The sequence below is a fragment of the Equus przewalskii genome, chromosome 7 (assembly GCF_037783145.1).
Source record: "Equus przewalskii isolate Varuska chromosome 7, EquPr2, whole genome shotgun sequence".
Classification (NCBI taxonomy): Eukaryota; Metazoa; Chordata; class Mammalia; order Perissodactyla; family Equidae; genus Equus; species Equus przewalskii.
Genome location: NC_091837.1, coordinates 82,023,671 through 82,041,799, shown reverse-complemented (window position 1 = coordinate 82,041,799; position 18,129 = coordinate 82,023,671). Strand labels below are relative to the sequence as shown.

General features: G+C 43.0%; 1 protein-coding gene, 1 long non-coding RNA gene and 1 pseudogene across 4 annotated transcripts in view; 1 reads left to right on the top strand and 2 right to left on the bottom strand.

Annotated features, from left to right (window-relative positions):
• LOC139084587 (uncharacterized) overlaps positions 1-4,253 on the top strand; it is a 7,870-nt gene extending 3,617 nt beyond the window's left edge. Inside the window, exon 2 of the long non-coding RNA XR_011542085.1 lies at positions 1,957-4,253. This is a non-coding gene — a long non-coding RNA (uncharacterized lncRNA). The remainder of the gene's footprint in view (positions 1-1,956) is intronic.
• The window catches only part of SERPINB8 (serpin family B member 8), a 25,343-nt gene extending 19,187 nt beyond the window's left edge, over positions 1-6,156 (bottom strand). The window contains exon 1 of one of the 3 annotated variants that reach the window (XM_070627825.1): positions 6,016-6,156. The gene's annotated coding sequence lies outside the window, so the exon portion shown is untranslated. The remainder of the gene's footprint in view (positions 1-6,015) is intronic. The other 2 variants (XM_070627828.1, XM_008523376.2) reach the window with 2 other exon arrangements.
• Positions 3,749-18,129, bottom strand: LOC139084585 (serpin B6-like; annotated as a pseudogene).

The following is an 18,129-nucleotide window of genomic DNA, read 5'->3' as shown; positions in this document are numbered from 1 at the left end:
ATTCTGTGAGGGAAGAGGAGCTTAATTACAATGAACGAGTATCAAAATTACTGGTTGTTGAGAACATTTAAGGAATGGAGTTTTCACTCTCTGAGAGAAGTTGGGCTAAATGAGTGAATGGAATCTTGTATGTAATCTATGATGCTGTTCTGCTGAAGCTAAATTGCTGTTTTTAACCTAAAAATTGTTGTGCCTGTTTTGGTGCTGATTTTGGGGGTTCAGTGCACCTATGCTAATGTGTATATTCAATATACTCGAACATCTTCTCTATTCAGCTCTCCCACCACTTCTCTGTATTCAGATAATTACAAAACCTCTTGGATATTATTTGGCCAGTCCTTTGAATTGATGAGTCGTTTATATAGGATCTGCTTCTGTATTTTTTCATTAACATTCCCCAATCAAATTAGTACTACTTAGTCCCAAGACAATCCTAAATTCAGAGTACTCAGTCCTCAGTATTCAGAATTATCAAGTGGACATCTAGGTCATCTGAAATGTGCTTATGTTAAAATATCTAGATTATTACCAAAATAAAAGCAAGCAATGAAAAAGAAATGCTATGGAGCACTTGATGACCCAGGAATGTGTAGAGCCCAGTGGACCTAAATTTGAAAAACATTACACTAATTAGCATGCCAAATTTTGTATTTCAGGGAAATTATGAGAAATACAAAAGTGTTTCTGACATGATATTACAGTACCTAGTAACTGCCATTCATGCCTTGTTAGTGCACTGTCATTCTCTCCCTTAATTCCAAGAGTGTTATCTGGAAGCATTAAATGATAAAGAATTGGGTAGTAATTAGTGACATCTCTTTGGGCGCTGCTTTGAGTGGGTGTACTGCAGATGGTAAATTCAAAGGGAAGTAGAATCCCTGATATCCTCTTGGAATATGGCATATCAATAGGGTGACCACACACCCTGATTTCCAGCTCAGTCCTATCAGTTTGTATATGGACAGTCCCAGCTTATAGCAATTGTCTTTGGGTCTTGTCTGGTTCAGCAGTTGTCCAGATTCTTCATTTTTAACTAAGTATTTTTGTTAATAGCTGCATTAACTCAAGCCAGGTCGGGTTTGGTAAACCTTCACATTGTACTTAAGCTTTGGTCGTGGTCTTTCCTGATAGTGTGTGAGACGCATACGCAGTTACATCAGTCTGGGTCCACTCGGGAGACGGAAACCACATCAGTTATATAAACAGGAGAGAACTGATATAAAGAATTATTAACTGGTAAAGGGGTTAACAAAATAAAAAGGACCCTAATCGAGCAGAAGTAGCAGGTATAGCAAGAGAAATTGCTATCTCATGGCTGGGGGTATGTGGACAATGAAAGAACTAAGGACTTAGGAGAGGACCTCTGGACTGAATTGTCTTCCCTAAAATGCATATTATGAAGCCCTTAACCCCCAGTGTGATGGTATTTGGAGATCTTTGGGAGGTAATTAGGATTAGATAAGGTCATAAGAGTGGGGCCCTGATGATAGGATTAATGCCTTTGTAAGAAGAAGAAAAGAGGGGCCAGCCCAGTGGTGTAGTGGTTAACTTTGCACACTCTGCTTTAGCAGCCCAGGGTTTGCAGGTTTGGATCCTGGAGGCAGACCTAGCACCACACGTCAAGCCACACTGTGGTGGCATCCTACATAAAATGGAGGGAGATTGGTACAGATGTTAGCTCAGTGACTATCTTCCTCAAGCAGAAAGAGGAAGATTGGCAACAGATGTTAGCTTAGGGTCAATCTTCCTCACAAAGAAAAAGAAGAAGAAGAAAAGAGAGATCTCTCTCTCTGCCAATTGAGCACACAGTGAAAAGGCAGCCACCTGCAAGCCAGGAAAAGAGCTCTCACCAGGAGCGAGCTGGCACCTTGATCTCCTACCTCCCAGCCTCCAAAACTGCGAGACATAAACATCTGTTGTGTAAGTCACTCACTCTATGGTATTTTGTTATTGTAGCCCGAGCAGACAGACCTAATGCTCCAAGGCTGAGGTTCAGACTTCTGTGAAGGTATGGCTGCCACAAGCACATGCAGTCTGCCAGTGCCAAAGAAACATGCCTCAGGATCAAAGCTAGTTCACAGAAGCTGTTTGCCGTTGCTAGAAGATGTGGGCAAGGTGGAGCTGGCCTACGAAAGCAAAACGCCGGGTAGGGAAACAGTTGCCAGAGGTTGCATCCTGAACGACTGTGGAAATGGCCATTGTGCAGAACAAGCATGGCCTGAGACTGTGGCTAGAGACGGCCATGTGGGATGCTGGGCGCCTACCCTACATAATCACATGAGGACCTGAAACTGGAAGGGAAGTGCCTTTCTTCTGCTGTCACCTTGTGGCGCCTCTCCAGCTCCCTCTATTGACAAACCTAACATTGTGCCAGCTGGTAAAGTACTACTTTTTAGAAGGGCTAGGGCCAGTAACACAGAGTACTTCCATGAAGGGAGATTTAGAGCTGAGAGACAATAAATGTATTGATAACAAACAGAGCAGTGAATAGAGTTCTCAGCTGAACCTGTGCTTGAATCTGAAAGGCAACCAGTAAATCTGTCTCTTGTTTGCCGACCCTTTCTAGAAACCTCCCCTTTCAAGGACATAGGCTTGGCCACAAACAGCTAGGGAAAGCTAACTCCTTCTGGACTCAACTCTAGCGCTGGTGGGGGAGGGATTTGATGCTGTTTTCCCCGACAACCACTTGTTGTATCTGTCAGTTGTGCATGGCCCAGGCCATGGCCTGTGAGTGTCAGATCAGGGTCAGCTCATGCAGCAAGCCCAAGTCTGGCCCTCTGGCCCCTCTATCCCCTTCAACCCAGAAACTGCAGGTAAGGACACCTGTTATGTGCAAAAGGGCATCAGGTCCTCGTGGAGTGCCTTCTGCAGCCTCAGCATCCATCCTGTCACTCTCTAAAGCATCTGTCACTTTGAAGGCCTCCTTTGCAACTGTGGCCCTTCCTCTGGAAACAGGGATGCAAGAGCTGCTCCAGGGCTCCCAGTTATTTGGGCAGAGGAAGAGGGAAGGCTCTCAGGACCTCCATCAGGGACTCCCAGACAGGGCCAGCCATGCTTGCAGAGTTTGTAGAGGACAGCTAGACCTGGTCTTAGCTCCACACTCCAAGGACTACATCCAGGGATCTGGTATTGTGTACTTGTGGTGCTGGAAGTTTCCAAGCCCCACTTTCCAGATGGGAGGACAGAGCCAGAGAAGTAAGACTGTATCTTAGGGCCACACATATTTCTGAGCTCCTTAGAGCTCCTCCTGCTCTGTGATGATAGCTGCCCTTCCAATAGGAGCTGAGCTGAGCCTGTTAGGAAGACTCCAGTCTTTGGCATCATCAGATCTGACATTGGACCCCAGTTCTACCCCCTTGCTAGCTACAAGAACTTGTTTAAATTACTTAACCTCCTAGCCTCAAATTCCTCATGGATTTATTTATTGCTAAGGATTAAATAAAACAATCTGTGTAAAATCCCTAATGCCAAGGAGGTGCTCAGTACTCATTTGTGAATGGGTAAGAATAAACTTTTCCTAGAATAAATCCTAGAAGAAATTTATTTTGTGGACGCTTACAAGAAACACTGCAAAGCATAATGGAAAGGTTTTCTAGCACAATTTCATAGAAGAGGTGGATGTGTTATTTGGGTGGCTGTGCCTTTTATTAAAATGTAATTGTTTTGATCATCTCCATGCCATTGCTGAAGGAGGGATCTCCCACCCCAAATATTGTAAGATGGCCAAACACATGACAGGAGACACTGGACAGATGAAACTGGCAACAGTTTATTAGTCACATACACTCACGAACTGCGAGAGGAGGACAACAGACGCCCTGCAGGACCACATGGGGGTCACACTCAGGGACCAGGTGAACCAGCAAGGACTGTGGGAGGCAGGCTCTGTAGTCACAAGAGGGTGAGGTGGCCCCTGGTTCTTGCGGGAGGATGAGGCCATTGTGTCTGAATAATTTCACAGACTGCAAGGAAGTGAAACTCAGTTGGTCGGGGACTAGGTGGGAGAGCCCGCCCAGCTGATGGGGAAGTAGCTGGGCGGGGAGACTCTCTGCCGGGGGAGGGGGTGCACATATAGGGGAGAACAGGGAGACATGGCCTTTGGAGGCTTGGGAGACTCAGAGATGTCAAGGCAGCACACAGAATTTCAGGCCTTACACTATAGTAATAAAATAGTGAGGAGTAACTCTTCAAAGGCAATTTGACAAACAGCTAAGGTAACTCAGTGAGACAATAAAAGCCTCTTAGGGCAGAAATTTTTATCTTCTGTGTTTTATGATTTACATGGCTAAGGTCTATTGTATTATAAGTCTATAAGAGATAAGACCACTGTCATTCATTTTCATAATTCGCTATTGATATGGTCTGAATGTTCCTCTCCCAGGGAAAGGGAAGAAAAACACCTTAACGCTGGGGTAACTCCTATCCTGCACTTGACAGGACTCTGCAAGCCTGGGTGCAGTGGCGTGCCTTTCCACAAGGAACAGGAAATCAGCCTGCTGCTGCTGGGTGCAGCTCTCAGAGGCTCTCTCTGCAGTGGAAGAATCACACAAACTGACTATTCCCCACCCCTGAGTCTTTCTTCCACATCCCAGTGCTAGGCAAAGGAGGGAGGGGGAGAAGAGCGACAAAACCAGCAACCCCTCATTCCCTTCTTTCCTCTCTTAGCCCACATATCACGTCAATGATTCTTTAGACTTCTCGATCCCAGTCTTTCTCCACAGCTACGCTGCTCGCTTGGGTATAAAGGGGAGTGCACCAGCCAGAGAAGAGAAAGATGAGGTGCATCAGTAAGCTGGAGGGGCCCAGGATCCTCTGACTGCGAGGGGGTCAGTGGAATAAGTCCTTTCAGCTGCCCCCTAGAAATCAGCACCACTTTTCCTCTTCAGTTGACTAATCAACTTGTTCCCGAATCACTGAACACAGCAGTCACATTTTTAGCATATAACACAAATGGCCACAGAAACTTTAACTGCCTTCTTTTTCTAATACTTGAAATAAAATAGAAAGTTATATGATGTTTACCCATGAAATCGTCTAAAGCTACCCTCCTGGGAATGGAGCATGTCTAATCATCTCTGCCTACCGATGGCAATTTTAAATTTTCAAGGAAAGTAGATAGGTGTCCATTTGAATAGGTATGTGACCCACAAATCCTCATGAACGCAAACTATGATAAAAGCAGAAGCACACGAGGGAAACAGGACAGGTTCCTCACTGGTCTGAGTTGGCTGCTCACCCAGTCTCTGTGCTGGCCTCTGATGATCTCACAAAAAATCTTGGGATAGAGGGCCCCTCTCAGGATTTCCAAGATCTGCTCCCCACACCTCCTCCTACCTCTCCATTTCACTCTCTATTCTTTCATTAAAAATGGAACAAGATATCAACGCTATTTGGGAGAGAAGAGAGAAAAGTCACATCTATCTCCTTGTGCCTGGGAGAAGGGAGGCAGAGCAGACGGTGAGGGCAGCACTCCGCACAGTGAAGGCACAGTTGAAACGCGTGTGTGTGGCAAGGAGGGTGGTGGGGATGACACCTCATTCCAAGCAGAGGGATTTTGCTAAGTGGCCAATGCTACTACTGCCAATGTGACCAGAAGACCCTCAGAGAATGTCCATTTCAGATCCTAGAAAACATTTAACATGCAAACACACAAGCACACAAGTGTTCTTAACAAGAGATTTCAAAACTGGGTCCCTCATTTCTGAATTGTCACCCTTGCACTAATAAGGTCACTGTGGATTGCAGGCACATGGTCAAAAGTGGGTCAACAAGAGAAAAGAGAAGGGCCATATCCAATGACTATTATTTCCTATGGAAAGGAAAATCGACCACAGAAGAGAATACTATTGGTTTTGCTGTGCTGGATAAAGAAAAGGAAAGGATGGTCTGCACAGAACCTGGGGGTGATTCTTACGCATGTGGGAACCCAGATGATGGCAGTGACAGCTGCTGCTTTTGTACCTTCCTCATTGACCTATACAAAAGACTTGTGTATGATCCTGGACAAATACAGACCTTTCTTAGATGAAATTCCCGAAAAATCTTCCTTGTCCTCTTCTAAGGCATCAGTCATGCCCAAACTGCGAAGGACATCCTCCAAGTCATAACTTTCCTCCAGTTTAAATCTAGGAAGGAAAACTTTCACCTCTTCTTCACACATCTTGCCCGGCCTTGTTCATTCTATGAATTTCTCATAAGAAAGTTCTTCTTCCACCTAAAGAAGAGAGTTGGAAATTTTCAGATCTAGAACAGTGTTTTCCAACAGAACTTTCTGCTATGATGTTAATATTCCATACTCATGCTGTCCAATATGGTAGCCACTAGCCAAACATAGCTACTGAGCACTTGAAATGTGGGTGGTGCAAGGGAAGACTTGAATCTGTTATTTTGTTTAATTTTAATTAATTCAAATCTAAATAGCCACAAGTGGCTAATGGCTCCCATACTGGACAGCACAGATCTGGAAGAAAGCACACTGATGCTAAACCATTCAACTATCAGACGATTTTTCATTTTAATGTCTCGACTCCTCAATTCCAGAAACTTAGTCAAGCCTTTTCCTGAGGCAGAAACTTATAACTAAGATATTAGTTTGGACTACATTTGTGAGAGAGTGACTGTCCTTTTAAAATTTGGTGTTCTATCTTATTAAAAGCATGTTTAGGTGGGACATCTCAGACTTGGCCTTCTCTTTCACCCACACTTCCTTCCAGTGGCTCCATCACCATCTTCTGTTGATTTAACTTCCAAAATCTCTGTCTGATCTGGCCCTTCCTCTGTCTCCATTGCCACTGCCTTTTAAGGCCCTGTCATGTTTTGCTTGAAAAGCGAGAGCAGCCTGCTATCTGCTCTATCTCCATTCTCCCTTCTTCCAGTTCATCCACTGCAGCCAAAAGGATTAGCTTTCTAAAAAAGCAAAAGATTTTCCTGCTTAACATTCACCCATTCTTCGCAAGCTTGCTACTCAGAGTCTGGCCCAGGGGCCAGCAGCCTCAGCATCACTTGGGATCTTGTTAGAAATGCAGAATCCCAGGCTCCATCCCAGACCTACTAAACCAGAATCTGCATTTAAAAGATCCCCAGGTGATTCACAGTGTCAGAGGGGCTCTGCCTCATGGAACTGCTTTCCGAAGAATAAGGCCGCAATTATTTAGCAAGGTTGGGAAGAAGCCTGCGAATATCTGTCAATGGCACACCCTGTGCATTAAAACGGATGCATTATATACACCATCCTCTTTTATCCTACAACACCCTCATAGACAGGTACTTTCATCATTTTCCATAGGAAGAAACAGGCTGAGAGAAGAAAAATTACTAAGTTGTAAAGCAAGACATTGAACTCAGACCTGGTTCAGCCCCAACCTGAGCCCTTTCCGGGATTAAGAGTATTTTCTAAAGTGTGTTCAATACTAGGAATACCATCCCCACTGGATGTAACTATTCGAAGGGAAACTGGCACATGACCAAATATGTTAAGGAAACAATGATAAAAATAAATTTAAAAAAGTTTCTTTCAGGGGTCTGGGCCAGTGGCGTAGTGGTTAAGTTCACATGCTCTGCTTTGGCTGCCTGGGGTTTGCAGGTTTAGATCCTGGGCGCAGACCTACACACTGCTCATCAAGCCATGCTGTGGCAGCATCCCATATACAAAGTAGAGGAAGATGGGCACAGATGTTAGCTCAGGGACCATCTTCCTCACACACACACACAAAAACTCTCTTTCCTACAAGGCTTGTCAGAGCCCTTAATATGATACAATGTGTACTTGGAACACTTATTACCATTTTCAAATTGGTGTTTTCATCTGGAAGCATGATGATCATGTTCAGTTCCTTTCCAGCATAGGGAAGCACTAGAATTTGAGTGAATATTTCTCCTATATAGGTCATTTTAAAAGTAGATACATTAAACATCATTTGCACAGGTTTCTTTTCATTCTATAAAGGAAACAGATAAACATTCAGTTGAAATACAATTCAAGTGATACATTTGTATAATTCAACAGACTTAGCCACTCTTTGCCCCTAGAAATGCTTTCTTCTCTTGGCTTCTAGAACATCACATCAGCCCCCTCCTTTGCCCGTTCATCTTCATGACCTCAACCTCCAAGCACTAGGGTGCCAGGACTTAATCCTTAAGCTTATTTTCTCTTGGTGATTTCATTCAGTCTTGTGAATTTAGATATAATTTCCAAATTTAAATCTCCAGCCTGGCCCTCTCCCCAGTAATCCAGACTCGTATGTTTTACTGCCCACTTGAGAGCTGCATTTGGACATAGAAAAGCAACCTCCAGTCTAACAGTTAGCACTGGGCTCCTCGTATTTTCTTCCACATCTATCTCTATCCTTCCCCATCTCAGTTGATGGCAACACCATCCTTCCAGTTGGCAAAAACCCTGGAATAACCTTGACTCCTCTCTTCCCTTCACACTGCCTATCTGACCCATTCATAAATTATATTGGCTCCACCTTTAAAATATAACCAAGCTCTGACCTGTGCCATCAGTCTCATCCAGGATCATTGCGATGAACTCCTAAGTGCTCCCCCTGCTTCTGCCCTTAACCCCCTGTGATGACTCTCAGAACAGAAGCCAGAGGGATCCAGTTAAAACCTAAGTCAAATCATATCATTCTTTGCCTGAAAACCCATCAGTGGTTTTCCTTCTGACTCACAGTGAAAGCTGAAGTCCTTAAAATGACCTTTAACTCATGACAAGAGCTCAGCCCCCATTTCCTCTCTGTCTCATCTTTCACCACTCCACTTTGCTCATCTGCTAGTCACAGGGGACTATTCAAGATCCTTGGACAAACCAGGTTCTCCCCAACTCTGCCCAGCACACTCGTCCCCTAGAAGCTGCAGAGCACTCCTCCGTACCTCCTTCTGTTCTTTACCGTCACGGCATCCTGGATAATCCTCATGTGAAGTTGCATGCCCTCCCTCCTCCACTTCCTGTCCCCTTTCCTCTGTATCTGCGTCCTGATACACTGCTCTTCTCTGATTGATGCTATTGCCGCCCTCCCCAGGAAACCATCAGCTTCATGAGGGCAGGGCTGCTTTGCCAGTTTGTATATGGCTGTAACAGTACCTAGCACAACACTTGGCACATAGTGGGCACTCAATTAACATCTGTTAAATAAATAAATAAACAAACTAATGAACAGGAGCACTGAAAGGGCCAGGCAAAATGAACACAACTTACTAGAAAGATACCACACCTATCACTAATGCATCCTCAGACGGTAAGAAAGGTCTGGGGACCGTGACAATGCTCTATACAACAATCCTCCTCAACTCCTGAACCTTCTGTAGTTTACTGATAGCAGCTATTGTGACTTTAATAAATAATCAGTGAGAGGCACAGTCGCAGGTCCTTTATATTCTCCAGTTCTCTGGGATATCATATAATTTTCTATTAAATAAATTAAACTAAAAATACATCTTTGTGTCATCACATGGTTGATGCTTACCCAAACTAACCCTCAGCCAGAACATTGTCCTCACCCATAGTTACCTCCCTCCAGGCCAGGTTTTTGAAAACTCTTCTGGAAAGGTCCAGAGAGTAGATATTTTCAGCTTTGTGGCCATACAGTTTTTGTTGCAATTACTTAACTCTGTCGTTGTAGGATGAAGGTAGTCATGGACAATATGTAAACATCTGAGCATGGCTTTCCCAATAAATTTTATTTACAAAAATAGAAGGTGGGCTGGATTTCATCACTGGATGTATTGCTAACCCTTGCTCCTCTTCCCCACTGCCAGGTCTCAAAAGTTCTGGCTTTAAATTATAAAAGAATCCAATCTTGATCATTTGTAGTAACTGAATGATTGACTAAATACAATTGTGTAGATAAGTTTAAAGTTATTTAGAAATATAGAAATTAAAATGATAATTAATATCAATTCACAATCTGTGCCCTTTAAGGACCTTATAGGTTGATGTACTTAACACTCACTACAACTTCTTTCTCCTTTGTCTTTCTCTACTAGAAAGCAAAGTAGCATTCTTCCCCTCCCCACAGGATGAAAGAATTCTAGCCAATGAAATAGAGAAGAAAGTTTTTCCTTTCTGAAAATAATGGCAGAACCTCAGGAAGAGAAGGCTTTTGCTCTTCGCCCTTTGTCTCCTCCTTTCCTCTTGTCTGGATTAAGGATGAACCATCTTGTGACCATGAGGAAGAAAGTCATGTGCTAAGGACGACAGAGGAGGAAGGGAGAGAACCAGTTCTTTAAGAGCATTACCCACAACAGCCCCAGTCCCGGCCCCCTCCAGACCTCCAGGTAGGGAAGATGAAATTCAAGCGTTTAAACTACTGTGAGCTGGGATTTCTGTTACTTGTAATAGTATAAAATCCTAACAGACATCTTGTTAAAGAAATTTAAAGGAGAGAAGTATTTTGCTAGGAGAAAATGGGACAGTTAATTTCAGAATAAAGCCAGGAAGAAAATATATTTCTTGAGAAACTGAAGATTCAGGCTCAAGCCTGCCTGGAAGATTCAACTAATGTTCAATATGAAGAATAAACTTAATCTATTCTGTCTACTTTTGTGCATTTGTAAAAATATATAGTGTTAAATAAAAAAAGAATAAATTGGATTCCATAAGAAAAAGATAAAGGGCCTTCAGCAAATAATATATTCAAAGCTGGAAGCAGCTAAACTCTGTGTAGCCTATGTATATGTCCTTTTGCTCAGTTGTTTTTTAAACAAAAATTGGTGCTTGTATTGTCTTTATTATCAAAAGAAGACTAAAGGTAATTCTTTGGTTCAGTATTTAAGCACCAAGTAAGTATGTGCTAGGCACTTGTAAGACAGCATTCTTTACCCTCAGATAACGTTAGCAGGGTGGGAGAAGACCCCTCATTCAGCACGGCAATGCTCCTGTGGAGACAGCAGGGAGCGCTGTGACAGCTTGGAGGAGAGCATCAGTGGGACTGCAGAGGTTGGACTGTCAAGGAAGGCTTCCCAGAGGCGACACTGGCAGAATGAAAGGAGCATTTATGTAGTGATGAGAAATGCAGAGAAATAGGCAGGGTGCAAATTACGAAGAGCCTCACATATCATACTCTCTCAAAAGTTTTGGGAAGCCAAGGACTGTACCATCAGATCTATGATTTAGATAGAACACAGTACAGATGGTACAGGGAGCTGGGCCAGAGGCAAAGGAGTATGCAGCCACCGTTGTGAGAGACAAAAAGGAGCACAAGGGCAAGAGAAAGGTCTCAAGGCTTGGTGGAGAGTCAACTGCAGGGCTGCCGAAGGGCCAGGTAAAGTCAAAGTTCTGGAGGTTAAGTTTCTTGAATGTTTAAAAACCAATATGAACACAGGAACTGTTCCCAGGAGTTCCCTCTGATAGCACGGAATATTCATCTTGCTGATTTTAAAAGGCATTTCCATGGTCAGCCCTTTCGTAAACTGACTATTCCATTTTCCTTTGAAGTAGATGGCATTCACAAGAATCAGCATAGGCAATGATTAAACTGAATCTGGAGACAGTACCTCTGTAATTTTACCTGTAGAGAAGAATTTAAAAAACATTTAGCTAAAAGACTGATGTATTAGGAACGATATTCAGAAAGGGTCATCTCTTTGAATAGTCAAGTACACAGGAGAGAGTTCACTGTGCCCCAAAATATAATAACCATTTAAAGAGATGCTTGTCCTTAACAAACAATAGTAAAAACAGTCCTTAAACAATAGTAAAAGCACCAGCAACAAAAACTTGAGATCTAGTGTCCAGCTCTGGTAAGAAAAATACCATAATTTGAATAAAACACAATAAAATGAACAATTAGATATTCATAGGTGACGGATGAAATGATACCAAAGAAGATAGAAAGGAATGACTTAAAGGAACCTAAAGGATTGTCAAAGGGGCTGGCCCCATGGCCAAGTGGTTAAGATCTTGCACTCTGCTTCGGCGTCCTGGGGTTTGCGGGTTCGGATCCCGGGTGCGGAAATGGCACCACTTGGCAAAGCCATGCTGTGGTAGGCATCCCACATATAAAGTAGAGGAAGATGGGCACAGATGTTAGCTCAGGGCCAGTCTTCCTCAGCAAAAAGAGGAGGATGGGCAGCAGATGTTAGCTCAGGGCTAGTTAGTCTTCCTCAAAATAAAAAGAACACAGAGGGCAGAGCCAAGGACCAAGGCAGACAGGAGATTAGGAATGACTTCTGGAAGCACAAGGAGAGAGTAATCAGGGAATATTCCCTGGGTTCAGAACAGAGGAAACTGGCAACCTATACCTGGCTGGGTTTCAGAATTGCTATGGTTCAGTAATTGCTATGTGCTTCATTCAGTCACACGCACGTGCGCGCGCGCACAGACACACACTACCCTTTTTTGAACAGGAGTGTCTACCACAGTTCTCTCTCCCTGTCTCATGACTGTATATTGTGTGTATGTGTGTGGTGCGGGTAGGGAAAATGATTCTTTTTAATTCACAAAAATCTGCACCCAAGGAACCAGACTGAGGAGCTGCATTTTTAAAAGTCTGAATGGCACAAATTCCTGGACTTCAAGCTTGAGCCTGGTCCCATAACAGGGTGAGATTTGGGGGTCTTGCGATGGGGTAAGTGTACTTTATCTGTGGGAGGGATTTGAATCATTAGGGGCCAGAAGGTAAACTATGAGTCATTAGTGACCCCAGTGAGCCATACTTCCAGTGTTCATACCCTTGTATAGCCGCTGTCGGGCTGACTCTGTGCTTGGCTGTGTAACTGGCTTTAGCCAATGGAACATTAGCCAGCATGACACAAGCAGAGACTTGATAAGCACTTGCACATTCAAGCTTGTCCTCTTGGAATGCTCCCTCTTGAGGCCCAGGTATTGTGCTGTAAGGAAGTCCAGGCTACCGTGCCAATGAGACACCAGGAGGAAAGGCCCTCGAGGGTGAGGCAGTACATGGAGGAGAGGTCATGTGGAAAAGCCCAGATGCACCCCAACTGAGGTCCCCCCAAATGCAGCCACACAAGGGACCCTAGCCAACACCAAGTGGAGCAGAGGCACTGCCTGGTCCTGGTCCATCCAGAATCACAAAACAGTAAATGGTCACCGTAAGTCACTAAGTTTTGGAGTGGTTGCTTACTCAAAAATAAATAACTGAAACACTAGTGAAAACATGTTTGGCTAACAAATGCCATTCTAAGAGAGTCTTATTACTTAATTGAGAAAACAAAAGTAAAAGTTATTTTTAACAACTGAAAATCATTTGACAATATCCAAAGAATATCACAAGACTCAACATTGACATAAATAGTTACATCTACTTACAAACTCACATACAAGCTAGAACACTGTGCTTACAACATCATTCTTCGGAATCAAGTGTCCACCACTCTATCCCTAAGAGATCAGAGACATCCATGGAAACGCTCTGTGGTCGCAGGATGGTCAGATTGTGGTAACATGCCCTATCCTGCCGCCTCTCCATCCACACCCCTGTGACACTAGCAGAGTTATCTGTTAAGGGCAGTTTCTTTGGGATTTGAAATGTGGAAGACCAGCTCAACTGATTAATTAACAGCATTTATTTTTGTCTTTAAATGGCTTTTGGTACCTAGGACATCTGGGCAGTGGTGTTTCCCTCTGCCCCCAAGAAGACCATGGCCAAATCAGATGAAATGCTCATGGATGAAAAAAATACATTTTTCGAGTTTTTTTCACCCAGCTTTTTCAAAAGCTTTAAAACAAAGGGGCCATTTGCTTCTGATAGAGTATCCATGATGGTGAACCTGAAAGGACAGGTTTTAAAACAATATTACATAAACATAGGCATACACGTCTACCGCATTTCCACTCTATTCACAGTCAGGGTTGATATTTTTGTTTAATGTGCAAATAGAGACACATAAAAAATCTGAGTAGTTCTTTGTGAAGCCCTCAAATTTATATTGTGTGTTTCTAATATTAAAGTGAAAAAATTGAATAGTAATGTTTATCATATGATCTCATTTTTGTAAAAAGAAAAAGCAGGGACACATATTTAAATACTTGCCCTCACTAAATTCATGATGATTTCACCTCAAGAGCCTTAACTAATTACACCTGCAAAGATCCTACTTCCAAATAAGGTCACACTCTAAGGTTCTGGTGGACATAATTTTGAGGGGACATTATTCAACCCACCACACACGGTCAGTGGGGTGCATGCTTACCCTCACCTCTAGAATGCAAGCCTCTGAGGACCAGGAGGTTCATCTGGTAGCGGGCCTGGCTTCCCAGGCAATGTCTAGGTCAGGAATTCACCTAAGTAGTCTGGATGGGATGGGTCACGTGGTGTCTTCAGACGGGTCAGAGTCACAGAAGCATAAAATGTTAAAGCAGAACAGGTCTTTAGAAATATCTGTCATAAATCGCCTCTTTACTGATGGCAACCTGAAGTTCACAGAAATGAAATGATATGTCTCAGCTAAGGAGTAGACAGGCCCAACTCAGACCAATGCCCTGTGTTTTGACTGCTGCTCAAGAAGTCCTTACTTTTGGAAGATCCAGATAGGTACGGAGGATTCTGGGTGAAAGAACAAGAGGTGAATTAACACCCAATTAGTCAGGAAGTCTACAAATGCAGCAGAGAAGGCCTGGGTGGCAGGTGGGTGAGCTCTGTTGGGAGCGGCACCTGTCTGCTCTGACATCTTTTATGAATATTTACCAAATTGAGATTTTACCAATCAGACCATCCTAGCATTCTAAGACATTCACAATGAGGCATGTGAAAATAATCAAAAAATTTCAATACATTTGACTAAAAATATTTGATTTCCATATGTCAAAAAATGCCATAAGAATTAAAACATTAATGACAAAATAAGAAAATATTTGAAAAAAAATTTAAATGTCACTTAAGGGGCCTGAGAAAAAAGTTGATAAGAAAAATAGATCCCAGTAGAAATATGTGCAAAGGACATTAGCAAATGTACAGGAAAGAAAAACAATAGCTAAAAATTACATGGAAAAGTTTTCACCTCAAAGAAAAATAATAAATCTCATCTTTTGAGTCTCTATTACATGCTAGATTCTCCACGAGGACTTCTCTCGATAGCCTTGCTTTCCTCTGGATGCCCTGGAGGCAGGTGCCCGAACATCTGCATTCTACAAGCAAAGACATTGAGCCTTAGCTGTTTGAGTATCTTGTCCCTGAGGTCACCCCACTCAAGCAGCAGACAGAGGATTGGAAAACAGGTCTGTGTGACTCTGGAGTTCACTGTCTTAATCACTATGGTACACTACAGCCTTCCAAAATGAAAGCAACGGTGGGGAACAAGGTAAAGATAGCTTTTTAAGACAAAATTGGCAAGTACAAAAACTATTAATTTCTAATCCTGGTAAGGTGAGAGACATTATTTCTTCTCTCTACAAGTGGATGCTATGAATTTGGATACCAAGACTTCCAGGGTATAATTTAGAATTATGCTTAAAAAAGAAGAGGAAGGATGGAACAAGAATGAAGAAAAGAATTTGCCTTGAAAACATTGACGTTTTCTGAATCAAAAATTCCATTTCAAGGAATTTCACGGAAAGTAAAACTCACAAATATTGATAAAAATATTATGCAGAAAGATGACCATTGAATTATTTCATTTGCACAGAGAAAATCTTCACACACCCAACACAGAGAATGGGTTAGATTCTATCACATCCATGATGGGATATTAAAAAGTATTAATAGAAAAAATACAGTTTTGCCATGAGAGCATGCACCATTAAGTGTAAATTAGAAAAAAAGTTACATGTGAGCACAATTTATAGATAGACCAGAAGGATATTCTGCATACCAAGTGTTTCTGGGCAATGGCTAATTTTTATGTTATTTGTGTTCTTCTTAGGGGTTTTATAGTTAATTTTTCTTCTTATGAAATTAATGTACACACACTTAGCTGAAAAATCAGACAATGCCAGAGGAGCTATTACGAAAGATGACAGGCTCCTATCCACTCTTCCCACCTCCCCAGAAGCAATGACTCACAAGTCATTTTGCTCTTTCTCCTGTATTTCTAAATAATACATCTATACTGCTATTTTTGACCTAACAATTTGAGACATTATCTACTGCTTCCTTTAGAAGCCGAGGATTTAGTTCTCTCACTCCACTCACCCTACTTCCCTTCCCCTAAGTGTTGACTTTATTATCACTAAATAGCATTCGTTGCTAGGCCAAGTCGTATACTATGAACCCATTCCATTTTTCAAATAACTCTGTTTTCCTTATGTTAACATTGCCCTTTTCTGCATCTCTTTAGTTTTCTATGTGCCTATGGCAAATCTCCCCCCAAATGATCCACAGATCAGTCCAGTGTTTTCAGTCACTTTTTCATATGCTCAAACACATGTGAGTAATCGGTCAGTCTCATTTTTCTCTCCCAGGGCACCACCCTGCTGGGGAGTGCAGGATTCTGTAAAGTTGGTGGGATTGTCATTCCCAAAGGGTAACTTTCATAAGCAGGGAAAAACTTTCCCTACTATGTATGAGACTTTAGTTAATGGTCAATTTCCTATTTGTCAATTGGGTAAAATAATTGTTCTCCTCAAACTTTAAAGCACATTGCCTACACAGCAAATAAATGATTTACTCTTAAATGTTTAAACACTGATTACATAATCTGTCAGATTATTTTTTGAAGAAGATCAGCCCTGAACTAACATCTGCCACCAATCCTCCTCTTTTTGCTGAGGAAGATTGGCCCTGAGCTAACATCCATGCCCACCTTCCTCTGTTTTATATGTGGGACGCCTGCCACAACATGGCTTGACAAGCAGTGCGAAGATCAGCCCCGGGGATCCGACCTGGCAAACCCCAGCCACTGAAGCCGAGTGCACGAACTTAACCATTATGTCACTGGGCTGGCCCCTGTCAGATTTCTTTAAAGCTTTAAAAACCTTTAAAAGCAAACTTACAAAGTTCACAAACACACTTTTGTAAACATTTTAACTCTCATAAATCTAAAAATCAAGGTTTGTAAATCCAGTAAACTAGGCTTTCCTAAGACTTTCAAATACGTTAAAAAATGTACAAAATAGTACAGTGATTTCAAAACTTATTTCTACATCTGTGCTTAAGTCTAGGACACCCTGTATCTACTGATGACAGTAATAATTCATGTTAACCACAGGGCACCTTACTTAGGCCCAGCATAGAATGGTGCTTCAGGTCCTAAGTAGGTGACAGATACTACCTATCAGATGACATCACATCAATCCTACAAACCACACTGGGGAGAAGGCAGCTGTGAGTCATGTTTCTGTGTCAGGCACAAGCAAGACCCAGAAGTAAAAGTACCCACAGATGACGCAGCTTCCCCTTCACATCTGAGTATGCCTGACAGCAGATAAATAGCAATTATCTATACTTCTTTTTGTGTGGTGAGGAAAATTGGCCCCGAGCGAACATCTATTGCCAATCATCTTCTTTTTGCTTGAGGAAGATTGTCCCCAAGCTAGCATCCGTGCCAATCTTCCTCCACTTTGTATGTAGGATGCTGCCACAGCATGGCTTGATAAGCGGTGCGCAGGTTCCCACCCGGAATCGGAACCCACTAACACCAGGAGCCAAAGCACAGCGTGCCAACCTAACCACTACGCCACTGGTCGGCCCCTAATTGTCCATACTTTGTTTTCCAAAATTAAGTTTTAAGAGGAGGGGAAGGAAGAAACTAACTTGAGTGCCAGTATCTAGCACAACAAACCATAAACATGATTAAAATTTCCCCCACCTCCTCGTAGCCTGAGGACAAAGTACCTTGTAATATCTTCCCAGCAGTGAGCTTAATAAAAACAAGGAAGCCACAAAATCCAGAACGCCCTTATGGTTATCTCCCTAGGCCTAAATGACCTTGACATTGTGGAATTGACCAAACTCGGAGGCCAGAGCTGGCTGTGAAACTCACCAAGGTGCAAGTTCTTGGAAAAGGGGCGGGGGCAACAGGGTCCTGCCTCCTTCCGGACGGACCCTTGCTCTGTCTTGGGCCTCCATCCCCTCGGAATTCCCAACGCCCGGCTCCCTGCGAGGTCAACTGTGGCCGGGGGTCCCAGCGCTGCAGTTCGGTTGGCTCGGCGATGCCCCTATCCCGCCGCCGCCTCTCGGGTGCGAGGCCTGCGCGCTGCGGATCCAGTTGGTCCGCAGCGACCACGCACAT